The sequence below is a fragment of the Heptranchias perlo genome, chromosome 37 (assembly GCF_035084215.1).
Source record: "Heptranchias perlo isolate sHepPer1 chromosome 37, sHepPer1.hap1, whole genome shotgun sequence".
Classification (NCBI taxonomy): domain Eukaryota; kingdom Metazoa; phylum Chordata; class Chondrichthyes; order Hexanchiformes; family Hexanchidae; genus Heptranchias; species Heptranchias perlo.
In genome coordinates this window covers 17525197-17538987 of record NC_090361.1, presented here as the reverse complement: position 1 = coordinate 17538987, position 13791 = coordinate 17525197, and the positions used below count along the sequence as shown (strand labels likewise).

The 13791-nt window shown below is 49.2% G+C and overlaps 1 protein-coding gene across 2 annotated transcripts in view; it reads left to right on the top strand.

The window, feature by feature from the left end:
* Positions 1 to 8942: 8942 nt before the first annotated feature.
* LOC137304319 (C-type lectin domain family 10 member A-like) overlaps positions 8943 to 13791 on the top strand; it is a 78380-nt gene continuing 73531 nt past the window's right edge. The window contains exon 1 of one of the 2 annotated variants that reach the window (XM_067972868.1): positions 8943 to 9324. The gene's annotated coding sequence lies outside the window, so the exon portion shown is untranslated. Of the gene's footprint in view, positions 9325 to 9611; positions 9901 to 13791 lie in introns of those variants that run through there. The other variant, XM_067972869.1, reaches the window with a different exon arrangement.

Sequence of the window (13791 nt, the reverse complement as noted above, 5' to 3'; positions counted from 1 at the left end):
GTGTCGGTTCGGTTCGAATCCCACTGCTGCCCGAATTTCTGGCAATGCTTATAGCTGGCACAGACACAATGGGCCGAATGGCCTCCTTCTGTACTGTAAGTTCATAGAGTCATAGAGTTATACAGCACGGATAGAGGCCCTTCGGCCCATCGTGTCCGCGCCGGCCATCAGCCCTGTCTACAGTAATCCCATATTCCAGCATTTGGTCCGTAGCCTTGTATGCTATGGCATTTCAAGTGCTCATCCAAATGTTTCTTGAATGTTGTGAGGGTTCCTGCCTCCACAACCCTTTCAGGCAGTGAGTTCCAGACTCCAACCACCCTCTGGGTGAAAAAGTTCTTTCTCAAATCCCCTCTAAACCTCCCGCCTTTTACCTTGAATCTATGTCCCCTTGTTATAGAACCCTCAATTCCTTTGATTCTATGATCCTCACATTACAATAACATAGGAATTGTTGGACGATAAAAAGACCACAGTCCATCTAGTTCACCTTCTATCATCCTGGTGGTCCCATGATACAACGATAATGGAATTGTTGACTAATCAGAGCAATCAATCTCAATCAATGAGTCTCCAATAGACCCAGACATGAGATGAGGAAACCCCCAGTGATGGAAAGCTTTGGGAAACGTAGGTCCAGAGTCACCTGTTCCTCCCGAGCCTGTGACACTCACCACACGTCATGTCAGTTATCAGAATGGCCTCCCTTTTAAACTCAGCCTAAAGGCCGTTACATCACCGCCTCCATGGCCGTCACTCATGGTTTTACATTAGATATTCGTAGCCCAACATAGCAAAGACTCAAAAAGGCTCCACAGCACGATCTCAGGATATAACATAAACTACCTTATCTATTTACTAGTACAGAAAAGAATAAACATGTAGATGTAATCCATGAGAAATTTAGAACTAACCAAGGCTACTTTATATGGTGACGGTTACAGTCTGACCGATTTGTCGACATTCTACAGATATCGCCAACCAGCTCCATTTGAAGGTTTTTTTTAATTGTAAGATTTTAACTACAGAACTAATAAAATAAAAGCAATATAAGTTATTCTTTCACATAAAATGGATTTCTTAACTATTTCTCAATCTTAATCTCTAACAGTATGCTGATGGGTATGAGGCAGCTTCCCAATATCGCCCCTCGCTCATCGCACCTCTCCTCACTGTGTGTGATAGATCAATACCATCCACAGGATGCACTGCAGCAACTCACCAAGGCTTCTTCGACAGCACCTCCCAAACCCGTGACCTCCACCACCTAGAAGGACAAGGGCAGCAGGTACATGGGAACAACACCACCTGCACGTTCCCCTCCGAGTCGCACACCATCCCGACTTGGAAATATATCGCCGTTCCTTCATCGTCGCTGGGTCAAAATCCTGGAACTCCCTTCCTAACAGCACTGTGGGAGAACCGTCACCACACGGACTGCAGCGGTTCAAGAAGGCGGCTCACCACCACCTTCTCAAGGGCAATTAGGGATGGGCAATAAATGCTAGCCTTGCCAGCGATGCCCACATCCCATGAACGAATAAAAAAAAAGCTCGATTTTAAAATTTTCAGCCTTGTTTTCAAATCCCTCCATGGCCTCGCCCCCTCCCTATCTCTGTAACCTCCTCCAGCCCTACAACCTTTTGAGATCTCTGCACTCTTCCAATTCTTGCCTCTAGCTCATATTTAATCCTATTTTCATCGCTCCACCATTGGCGGCCGTGCCTTCAGATGCCTCGGCCCTAAGCTCTGGAATTCCCTCCTGAAACCTCTCCCCCTCTCTCTCCTCCCTTAAGGTGCTCATTAAAACCTACCTCTTCAACCAAGTTTTTGGTCGCCTGTCCTAACATCTCCTGGTGGCTTGGAGCTAAGTTTTGTTTGATAATGGCTCCTGTGAAGCACCTTGGGACGTTTTACTGCACTAAAGGTGCAAGTTGTTCTTATTGTTGTTGTAGATGCACACTAAATGTGAGATTTTTGATCATGTCAAAGTGTTGCTTGTGGTGAGTGAGAGGATTCATAGTCTGACAGCAATAGTACGACTCCTTACAGCAATAGGACTGTTTCGCCATGTAAAGCACAATGTATTATCAGGGCTACTGATTCACAGACAGGGAATAAGTCACATTCTGTTTGTACTAAATGATACACTGAGATTTTTCAGGATTGAATTTCACAACTTTGTCCATTATTCTGTGAGAATTGTAAGTGAGTGGGCGTGATTAGTAAAATATTCCTGTACTTATATTTTTAATGTCTCTCTCTTCTCCCTTGTGGGTGTGAGATCCACAGTACGGTGTTTGCAGGCTCCATATCCCGTGTGTGTGTATGGAGCTCTCCTCCATAACAACTGGCCTCTCCTGACGGTTGCCTTGCACAGACTCCAAGGAGCAAAGTGACCTTTAGTGCTCAGGTGGGGTCCTCCATTAAACAGCAAGACCCTGAAGTCTGGATCTCTTTCCTCATCAACCAGACTGTTTAAGGGAGCAACAGACACGTGAGTAGATATCGGCAGTAGATCCCAATTCACAGCAAGTTACATTCTGCCATCCACCCTCGGGAAACCCCTGGGAGTACGAGGGAATCACGAGTGAGTGTCCCTGAAAAGCAGACACAACTCAGCCCAAAGATCTTGTCCGTTGCTCTTCAGTTCCTTTTGAGGGAACCACTGTTTTATTTCTGTTTTTCATTTCCTTTTGCCCGAGTTCTGTGATAACATTGAGGATATGGTGGGACACTCATGTGACAAGAGAGGATGCAGAGGCTATTTGTGGACTCTTAGTCTCACATCCGAAGGTTTTAAAAGTGTCATTGTGGGTGTTGATAAGGTTCGGGTTTCTGGGTAGAAAATCATTTTGGGTTGTATTGCAAAAAAGGGTGTTATCATATCGGGGGGGAGTATAACAGAGGGGAGTATAACAGAGGGGGGTATAACAGAGGGGGGTATAAAGGGGGAGTATAACGGGGGGAGTATAAAGGGGGAGTATAACGGGGGAGTATAAAGGGGAAGTATAACGGGGGGAGTATAACGGGGGGGAGTATAAAGGGGGAGTATAACGGGGAGAGTATAACGGGGGGAGTATAACAGAGGGGAGTATAACGGGGGGAGTATAACGGGGGGAGTATAACGGGGGGAGTATAAAGGGGGAGTATAACGGGGGGAGTATAAAGGGGGGAGTATAAAGGGGGAGTATAACGGAGGGGGGAGTATAACGGGGGGAGGATAATGGGGGAATATAACGGGGGAGTATAAAGGGGGGAGATTTAATGGGGACGAAGTGTAACGGGGGGAGTATAACGGGGGGTGTAACAGGGGGAGTATAAAGGGGGAGTAAAGCGGGCGAGGATAATGGGGGAGTAAAACGGGGGAGTATAACGGGGGGGAGTATAACAGGGGGGAGTATATCGGGGGGGAGTATAACAGTGGGAGTATAACGGGGGGGAGCATATCGGGGGGAGTATAACGGGGGGAGTATATCGGGGGGTGTATAACGGGGGGTGTATAACAGACCGGGTGTGTAACGGAGGGGGTGTATAACGGAGGGGGTGTATAACGGAGGGAGTGTATAACGGAGGGGGTGTATAACGGAGGGAGTGTATAACGGAGGGGGTGTATAACGGAGGGGGTGTATAACGGAGGGAGTGTATAACGGACAGGGTGTATAACGGAGGGGGTGTATAACGGAGGGGGTGTATAACGGAGGGAGTGTATAACGGAGGGGGTGTATAACGGAGGGGGTGTATAACGGAGGGGGTGTATAACGGAGGGGGTGTATAACGGAGGGGGTGTATAACGGAGGGGGTGTATAACGGACAGGGTGTATAACGGAGGGGGTGTATAACGGAGGGGGTGTATAACGGAGGGGGTGTGTAATGGAGGGGGTGTATAACGGAGAGGGTGTATAACGGAGGGGGTGTATAACGGAGGGGGGGTGTAATGGAGGGGGTGTATAACGGAGGGGGTGTATAACAGACCGGGTGTGTAACGGAGGGAGTCTGGGGTATTAGTGGGTACAGAGAGTGCACAGTCTGGGGTATTAGTGGGTACAGAGAGTGCACAGTCTGGGATATTAGTGGGGTACAGAGAGTGCACAGTCTGGGTTTTCGCGGGGCTGTTCATTCTGTAATGTGTAATAAGACTGCAGCCTTGCCCTTCATATCAGCTTGTTTGCTGTGACGATGGCTTGTCCTTCCTTCCTTTGGATGCTGGAGCCTGTGGTCTGGGGCCAGCTGGTGTGAATCATTGTACCGATTGCTGCTCTCCTCCTCACTCGTCCCTCGCTCAGCCTTGTTCCACGAAACTCGCTGGGTCATTTTTCTCCGTGTGGTTTCTGTACTTTCCATCTGTGATCAGGGGCCTCTGCTATTGGCCAGCAGCTCGTCTGTGACATTGGTTTCTACAGGCAGCAGGGTCTTAATGTGAAACATCTGGCGATAATGGGATGTGTAACGTCTTTGTGTTCGCAGGAGTTCCCAGAACACGGAGATTAACCCTTTCCCTTTCGCAGGATGCCTGTCCAGAATATCCATGAACTGGGAATTTTCTTGGAATTTTCTCACTCTGCCCACATAACCTCAGCGGAAGTGCAACGGGAACCCTTCAAACTGGAAGCTTCTGCCTTGCATCTGTCCAGATGTGCCAGTAGAAATTGGGAACGTCGGGATCTGGGTGGGACGTCGGTGGGTAATTTTAACTGCTTTACCCACCTGGTTTCCGCCGGGCAGGCGAGGTTAAAATTGACCCCAAAACTTCCCCATTTAGGAACATAGGAACAGGAGTAGGCCATTCAGCCCCTCGTGCCTGCTCCGCCATTTGATAAGGTCATGTGATCCAACTCCATATACCTGCCTTTGGCCCATATTCCTTAATACCTTTGGTTGCCAAAAAGCTATCTATCTCAGATTTAAATTTAGCAATTGAGCTAGTATCAATTGCCGTTTGCCGACGAGAGTTTCAAACTTTTACCACCCTCCATATGCTCCATATGCTTAAGAGGCTGGAAGAGGGACTGAAATAACTGGAGGTCCACAGTTGAAAAGCCGAGCGTGTAATTTCCAGGAGGCTGATGTGGAAGTGCTGCTGGGCCAAATTAGAGAACGGAGGGAATCATTAGGTGTAGGGCCAGGGAACTGGTACATGGAGGAGCACAGGCCATGTGGCAGTGAGTGAAACCCTCCATAGCCACATGGTCGCCCGGCAGTGTTGGAAGACAATTTAATGACCTCACCAGGTCAGCAAATGTAAGAGCATTTAATAATAGGGCAGGTAGCTGAATCATAGAGAAGCACAAAGGTATTCTCGAGAACAATAGTCAAAAGTTGTCCTTTAAGGACATCACATGACCCCATGCCCCTTGTCCCAGAAGAAAACACATGTTAAGTGTCTCACATCCTCGAATGTACGCTAGCACACCAACCATCCATCCCATAAATCCTGATTGAGTGTGACTCCAGGATCTGGGGACTGCAGCAACCAATTAACAACCATGCGTTCCTCCTACAGGAGAAGACAGCACATACACCAGGTGATTGGAGAAGAAGGTGCCCACAACCCACATTTAACGCCACATGAAGAGGCAGCAGTGGCTTCCTCGCTGCATGGTGGTTGGTGATGGAGATATGGGAGTTTCTGTGCCTTCAGTGGGTTTGTGAGAACTTACAACTTTCCCTTTTTGAATCTTTCTATGTATTCGTCAGATCCAACTTTCCTCAGAAAACATCCACAAATAGCCAATTGAGATTGAAGTCTGCTCAAGCAGACCACAGTTGACAGGACTGTTCCTTCCTCCAGAGGCAGATAGCAGAGAACATTGCTGAGGAACAAGAGCTCGCAGTCCCCTCCAGCCCTGGCAGCACTGGCGTCCACTCACTCACCCCGTCACCCACCCTCTCCCCTGCGCTCAGCAGCCCAGAGACACCCACTCGAGGGGGGACTGGGAGTATGGATGGAGAATTGACACATGGTCACATACAGAGCACGAGGAAGCCAGGCGATGCAGATGTGGAGCCTGATGTGGTGGAGGGGAGGAGTAAGGCATGTCAGCTCCAGATGTGGATCAAACAGATGATGATCTCAGGGGCCGTGCCATGAAGAAATGTGTCTCAGCAGAACATCAGACCCATCTGGAGGTTCTGCATGGCTTCTCCCAAGACGTGCGGCCAATGGCTGGGTTAGTGGAGTCTGCTGCCCTGCTGTGCACCAACATCTGAGAGGGGATCAATTCACTGAAGGGCAGCAGACAAATGGCAGCTGCAGGAACATCTGGAAATCTCCTCCCACCCCCTCACTTCACATCAAATCCAGACAAGTCAGTCGACTCAATATGGAAGCACTGAATGAAGGACCGCATGTCTAGAGAGGCCAACTGGATTACAAAATGTACAGAGTAGCATCTTGGGGGATTGATGAACATTGGCTGACTCTCTCCCAGGGATTTAAGGATCTTGCTGATTCCATGAGGTCCATTCTCCCACTGATCGCTGGTAACCAGATGCCGTTCCCAGTACCATTGGAGAATATGGTGTGTGGGCCTCAGAGGGTGCGTCCCCTCATGGCAGCAGTACAGAGGAGCATTCCATCTGCTCCCCGCAGAAGACCCTACCTCTGCAGGATCAGGCGGCCAAGGAGCCCGTGACGAAGAGTCAGCTTATCCCCTGGACTGTTTCGGAGACGGATCAGCACTGAATCATTAACTTCTCTGACCTGCTGTGTGTTTCCAGCATTTTCTGTTTTTTGTTTAAGTCAATCAGCTGTCCATAGATGTATAAAGCAAATGATCGCTGCCGTCCATTGCTCAAACAAGCAATTTCAGCCCCATCCCCATAGGCAGCTGACAGCAGCATGAGAAGCTTGGGCAATTCTACTGAATGGCAGGATTCCCGCAGGTCCGGGGTTATGAATTGAATGTATATGGGCTACATGTGTTTCCTCACACCATCTCACTGCCTACTCTGAATATTCAGCTCGTTTCCAACCCTCAACATTATGCAAATCAGTGCTCGTTTCTCAGGCAGCTGTCGAGACACCTTCACTTCATGGCAATCTATGTCCCACCAATATTTGACCCACAGTGTCAAGTCTCAGGGTGGCTCCTGGGTGACCAAGACTACCCCCTGGAGTCACGGCCTCTGCAGTAATCCCAGCAAAGGAGGAAAGTCTAGGCACAACTATACAGGAAGTTCCCAGTGGCATTTACCCAAGTCCAACTCAATAAAAGCAGGCGGTTGATTGTATCAATGAGGTGCCGGCATTCACCAAAGTAAATATCCAGCGTACCATCGGCACGCTGTAGCAGCATCTCAGGTGCCTCCATTGATCTGGGGTTGTCCTGTAAGACTGCCCAGCCAATCTTTCAAGGAGTGAGGTGGATTACCCCAGGGTAGAAATTCATCTGGGCTTGTTGTTGGGCCCAGACTCGATGCAGAACAAAGAACGCACAGCCCAACCGAGAGGTCCCAACTGAGAGGGGCAACTGAGAGGGCCCACCAAGAGGGCCCAACTGAAGCCCCAACCGAGAGGGCCAACCAAGAGACTCAATGAGGGGGCCAACTGAGAGGCCCATCCAAGAGGCCCAACTGAGAGGGCCAACTGAGAGGGCCTACCGAGAGGGCCCACCGAGAGGGCCCAACTGAGGAGCCAACTGAGAGTCCAACTGATAGGGCCCACCAAGAGGGCCCATCGAGAGGGCCAACCAGGAGACTCAATGAGGGGGCCAACTTAGAGGCCCAACCAAGAGGCCCAACCAAGAAGCCCAACTGAGAGGTCCAACCGAGAGGGCCAACCGAGAGGGCCAACCGAGAGGGCCAAGCGAGAGACCCACTGAGAGGCCCAAGGCCACCCCCACAGGCTACTCACACATTGCAAATGCCGAATGTGGGGCCATTTGCCTTGCTGGCAGGGGCCCGAAGGTAAATCCCGGAGCGGGGGATTGGAGCGAGTAAATTCATCACCTGAACAATAATTACTTGGATATCACGTAGCTGAATGGATAATGTCAATAGAGAAACAATGAAGGAAAGCTCTTCTCATCTGATGCAGTGTTTCAGTGTTTTGGGAAAGACACCTCCCCTTCTACAGGCTCCCAGTGGCAGAGGGAGACTAGATTAACCCTCTGATCCTCACACGTTCCACAGTGCTTTCAGGGGAAAAATGGGTAAAGTGTGAAGAGATAGTGATCGTCAATGGGAAAATGGAATTGGTGGGTCTGAGGAGGGGAGACCTGATGTCTCGATGGGTAAATGTACCACCCATTATACTGAGAGAACGAGAGGTCCCAGGTTCTATATCTGGATCTGTGCAGTTCATCCAGTCCTAACATTATACACGGTTTTAACTGGCATCTGATTACCTTTTATTCATTCTTGGGATGTGGGTGAAGATGGCAAGGCCGGCATTTATTACCCGGTCCTAGTTACCCTGAGAAGATGGCGGTGGGCCATACTCTTGAACTGCTGCAGTCCTTGTGGTGGTGGTTCTCCCACACTGGTGTTAGGGAGGGAGTTCCCAGTGACGATGATGGAAGGGCAGGAGATGTCCGACTCAGGGACGATGTGTGACATGGAGGGCAACTTGGAGGTGATGGTGCTCCAGTGACCATTGCTGCTCTTGTCCTTCTCGCTGGTGGAGGTCGTGGGTCTGGGAAATGCTGTTGAAGTGATCTTCATGAGTTGGTGCAGTTTGCAGATCCTACGTATCATAGAATCATAGAAATTCACAGCACAGAGGGAGGCCATTCGGCCCATCGTGTCTGTGCCAGCTGAAAAAGAGCCATCCAGTCTAATCCCACTTTCCAGCTCTTGGTCTGTAGCCTTGTAGCTGGCACAGTAAGGGAGGGGCTGGGTACAGATATGAGCTGATTATAACTGCGATGTCATGTAATAATATGTTAGAAACTTAAGTTTATCTTAAAAAATATCTCTTGACAACTGGGAAGCAAAGTCAGTAAAAGAGTTTCCAGGAGCAGTTAAAATTCCAAGAGTTTATTAAGTCGGTGGGAGAAAGTGGAGCTACATAACTGGCGGGTGCATCACTGAGGAGGAGTGGCAGGAGAGCACTGGCAAGAGGCAGAATCTGGGAAACAAAGGAGAAAGAGGGTTTGGTGACTCAGTGTGAATCTGCAGATAGATTGGAACAAGCCTGCGTGAAATGCTTTGTTAATGCTCAGACACAGTGTGGTCCTGTCTATAATAGCAGTGATTGCCTGAGGAGAATCCCATCCGAATCTCACCAGCTCCTACCAAGACTCTTGAGAGAGAAGGAATAAAACGGAACTTAACTGGAGAACTCTTCAGTGTGTTAGTGCTCAGATACACCAGCGTTAAGCTGTAAGTACAACATAACTCTAAGCAGAAGTTGTAACAATGCAAAGCTTTTGAAAGCAAAATGCAATAATTCTGTTTGCAACCTTAAATATGTTAAGAAAGTACTTGACTGGGACAGAATTCTGAAAGCATCCTTTCCTGTTACTCTCAGTCTGGAACTTGTGGGGTTCCAAACAGGGAAAACCAGTTACTTTATGGTTTTCTGACTACAATAGTGCTTATATCAGCAGTATGAGGTAATGTTAGAAAGTCTGCTACAACTTACATGTGTTAACATCTCCATAAAATGGTTCTCCTTTTGATACAGAGACTGGGAAAAGCAGACTGTCTCGTACAAATACTTACGGCAGTCGAGGGCTAGTGATAAGATATCATTTTGCAGTTACTGGACTATAGAAGGGAATTAATTTGCTTTATCTGGAGTTGACTTTTTCTGGGTAAATATCCTGAGTCCGACTTGCTGGCGAGGTACCTCACACTTTGCCCACGATAATCCGATTCGCGCAATACTCCGATCTACGCTGGCACGGGGCTGAGATACCAACCAGCACTCAGAAAGTTCGATTTTTATTTTATAAGGTAAGAAGCACTGTAATCCTCAGCACTGGTGATTTACAGCCTGATTAGATTAGATTAGATAGGTGGGGACAGAAAAGGGGAACAGGGTGGGGTAAATGTGATCAGAACTATTTGCTCGCATGGAGGGACAACGCTGACATGCACTGGTAGGGTCGAATGGCCTGTTTCCTTGTACTAATTTCTATGTCAAGAGATAACAGACTCTGAGGAGCAAGTTGCAATACTTCAGATGCAAAATTCACAGAAAACATGCTACAGAAATACATCTTATATAAACTCAGGCATAGGAAAGAATTCTAGCTGCAGAGAACTGTGTGGATCAGGAGGGTATTATGTGATCCTATGTGATCAAAGAGGCCTTTAAAGGGGCAAGTTTTTCTTGCAAAGTGTTTGATGAACTTTTCACTTTCTTTGCCTACATTTCAATGCGATGATGCAAGTAATACAGAAACAATTTGTCACGTTACACATTGTAACAAGAAGGGACACAGCTCCCCACCTCCCTCCCCCCACAAAAAAAATTAGTTTGCCAAACTCTTTTTTGTCAGTGTGAAGACAGTGCCCCTTTAAGTGACTGATCTTCACAGATGTTGGAATGACTGCAGCAGTCTCGGGTGTTAACTCTTTGGGAGCAGGCTGTCGGCTTCTCACCATGATGCAGATATAGGGGCAGCTCCCCATTTAATAACACTTGGGGCAGACAACGTGTAGGAAGACTGGAGGGGAACCATCGCACACCCACAGCGCAGCCCGCCCATTACAGGCGTTCCACCCCACCCCCGCCCATTACAGGCGTTCCACCCCACCCCCGCCCATTACAGGCGTTCCACCCCACCCCCGCCCATTACAGGCGTTCCACCCCACCCCCGCCCATTACAGGCGTTCCACCCCACCCCCGCCCATTACAGGCGTTCCACCCCACCCCCGCCCATTACAGGCGTTCCACCACCCCCCCGCCCATTACAGGCGTTCCACCCCACCCCCGTCCATTTGATTGCCCTGCCTATTGCATGCAATTCCCTCGCCCATTACAGGCGTGCGATCCCCTCACCCTATTAAAGACGTTTGATTTCCCTGCCCATTATAGGCGTCTCATTCCCCGCCCCCCCCCGCCCCTTGCCTATTACAGGCATGCGATTCACTCGGCCATTGCAGATGTGCGATCCCCTCGCCGATTACAGATGTGCGATCCACCCTCACCCATTACAGATGTGTGACACCCTCACCCATTACAGATGTGCGATCCCCTCGCCCATTACAGGCGTGTGATCCCCTCGCCCATTACAGGCATGTGGTCCCCTTGCCCATTACAGATGTGTGACGCCCTCACCCATTACAGATGTGCGATCCCCTCGCCCATTACAGGCATGTGATCCCCTTGCCCATTACAGGCGTGTGATCCCCTCGACCATCACAGGCATGTGAACCCCTCGCCCATTACAGGCGTGTGAACCCCTCGCCCATTACAGGCGTGTGAACCCCTCGCCCATTACAGATGTGCAACCCCCACATCCAACAACGGCGCCAAACTGTTCTCCTACAGCTCTGTTAATGTCCCAAGGTGCTTTACAATTCCCCTATTGGGCACCGTGTAGACCTCGAGGGGAGGTTCGGAGAGATCAATGGCACGGTTGAAGATATGAGTTTTGAGAGGCTTTTCAAAATGGGGTGAGATGGAGCAAAGAGCGGTAGGGAGGGAGTTGGAGTACGGGGACACTGCACCAATGGTGGAATGGGGGGACGGAGGGGCGGGCAGAAGCTAAAGGTGTGGGGAGGAGCGAGCGCATTGGAGGCATTGATAAATCAGGACGAGGTCAAATGAATTAACTGGGCCAGTGGAGGTCAGTGAGGACAGGACTGATGGATGGTCAAAGATGGAGCATAAGACATTGAAAGACAAGTGTAGCAGGAGAGGCATGAGTTGATCATTGACTCCAGTGTTGACCAGGTGTCATCACTGAGCACAGGTAACAAATCCCATTGGTTCACGGAGTCGCAGCGTGGCTCCAATTGACTGCACCTACTGTGGCATCTCATCCAGCTGGTAAATGGTCAACACTTTATCATTGCCATTCACTTAGTGACTAACCTGCTGTGGAAGATGAGACGTCCTGAACCCATTGGATGTCCAGCTCAATATTTGATTGATGAAAGGTGTTTATCAACCTGGTGTAGAGCAGACTGTTAGGCATCTAGGACCTTCAGGAACAGATTGGGTGGGCCTGATAGGAACATAGGAACAGGAGGAGGTCGTTCAGCCCCTTGAACCTGTTCCGCCATTCGATTGGATCATGGCTGATCTGTACCTCGACTCCATTTTCCTGTCTTTGCTCCATATCCCTTGATACCCTTACCCAACAAAAATCTGTTTATCTCAGTGTTGAAAGTTCCATTTGACCCCCAGTATCCACAGACTTTTGGGGGAGAGAGTTCCAGATTTCCAATACCCTTTGTGTGAAAAAATGCTTCCTGATTTCACTCCTAAATGGCCTTGCTCTAATTTTAAGATGATAGCCCCCTTGTTCTGGATTCCCCGACTCGAGGAAACAGTCCCTCTGTATCGACCCTATCGAAGCCCTTTATCATTTTCAAGGCCTCGATTAAATCACACCTCAACCTTCTATACACAAGGGAACACAAGCCTAGTCTGTGCAACCTGTCCTTATAATTTAACTCTTTTAGCCCCGGTATCATTCTGGTGAATCTGTGTTGCACCCCCTCCAAGGCCAATGTATCCTTCCTGAAGTGCGACACCCAGAACTGAATGCAGTCTCCAGATGGGGTCTAACCAGAGTTCTGTACAACTGTAAACATAATTTCCACCCCTTTGTATTCCAGCCCTCTCAAGAGAGAGAGTCTAACCTCCCCTTGACATTCAACGGCATTACCATCGCCGAATCCCCCACCATCAACATCCTGAGGGTCACCATTGACCAGAAACTTAACTGGACCAGCCACATAAATACTGTGGCCACAAGAGCAGGTCAGAGGCTGGGTATTCTGTGGCGAGTGACTCACCTCCTGACTCCCCAAAGCCTTTCCACCATCTACAAGGCACAAGTCAGGAGTGTGATGGAATACTCTCCACTTGCCTGGATGAGTGCAGCTCCAACAACACTCAAGAAGCTCGACACCATCCAGGACAAAGCAGCCCGCTCGATTGGCACCCCATCCACCACCCTAAACATTCACTCCCTTCACCACCGGCGCACAGTGGCTGCAGTGTGTACCATCCACAGGATGCACTGCAGCAACTCGCCAAGGCTTCTTCGACAGCACCTCCCAAACCCACGACCTCCACCACCTAGAAGGACAAGGGCAGCAGGCGCATGGGAACAACACCACCTGCACGTTCCCCTCCAAGTCACACACCATCCCGACTTGGAAATATATCGCCGTTCCTTCATCGTCGCTGGGTCAAAATCCTGGAACTCTCTTCCTATCAGCACTGTGGGAGAACCTTCACCACACGGACTGCAGCGGTTCAAGAAGGCGGCTCACCACCACCTTCTCAAGGGCAATTAGGGATGGGTAATAAATGCCGGCCTCGCCAGCGACACCCACATCCCATGAACGAATAAAAAAAAAGATAAAGGCCAACATTCCATTAGCCTTTTTGATTATTTTTTGTACCTGTCCACGAGCTTTTGGTGATTTCTGTATTTGGACCAAAATCTCTGCTCCCCTACAGTTTCTAGTTTCTCACCATTTAGAAAATACTCCGATTTTTCTTTCTTGGGCCCAAAGTGGATGTCCTCACATTTGCCCACATTGAATTCCATTTGCCACCGTGTTGCCCACTCACTTAATCTGTCCCTTTGAAACTTCCTGCTCCGATCTCCACTACTTTCTGCCCCTCCTAATTTAACCAATCTGGTCTCAATTGGCAAA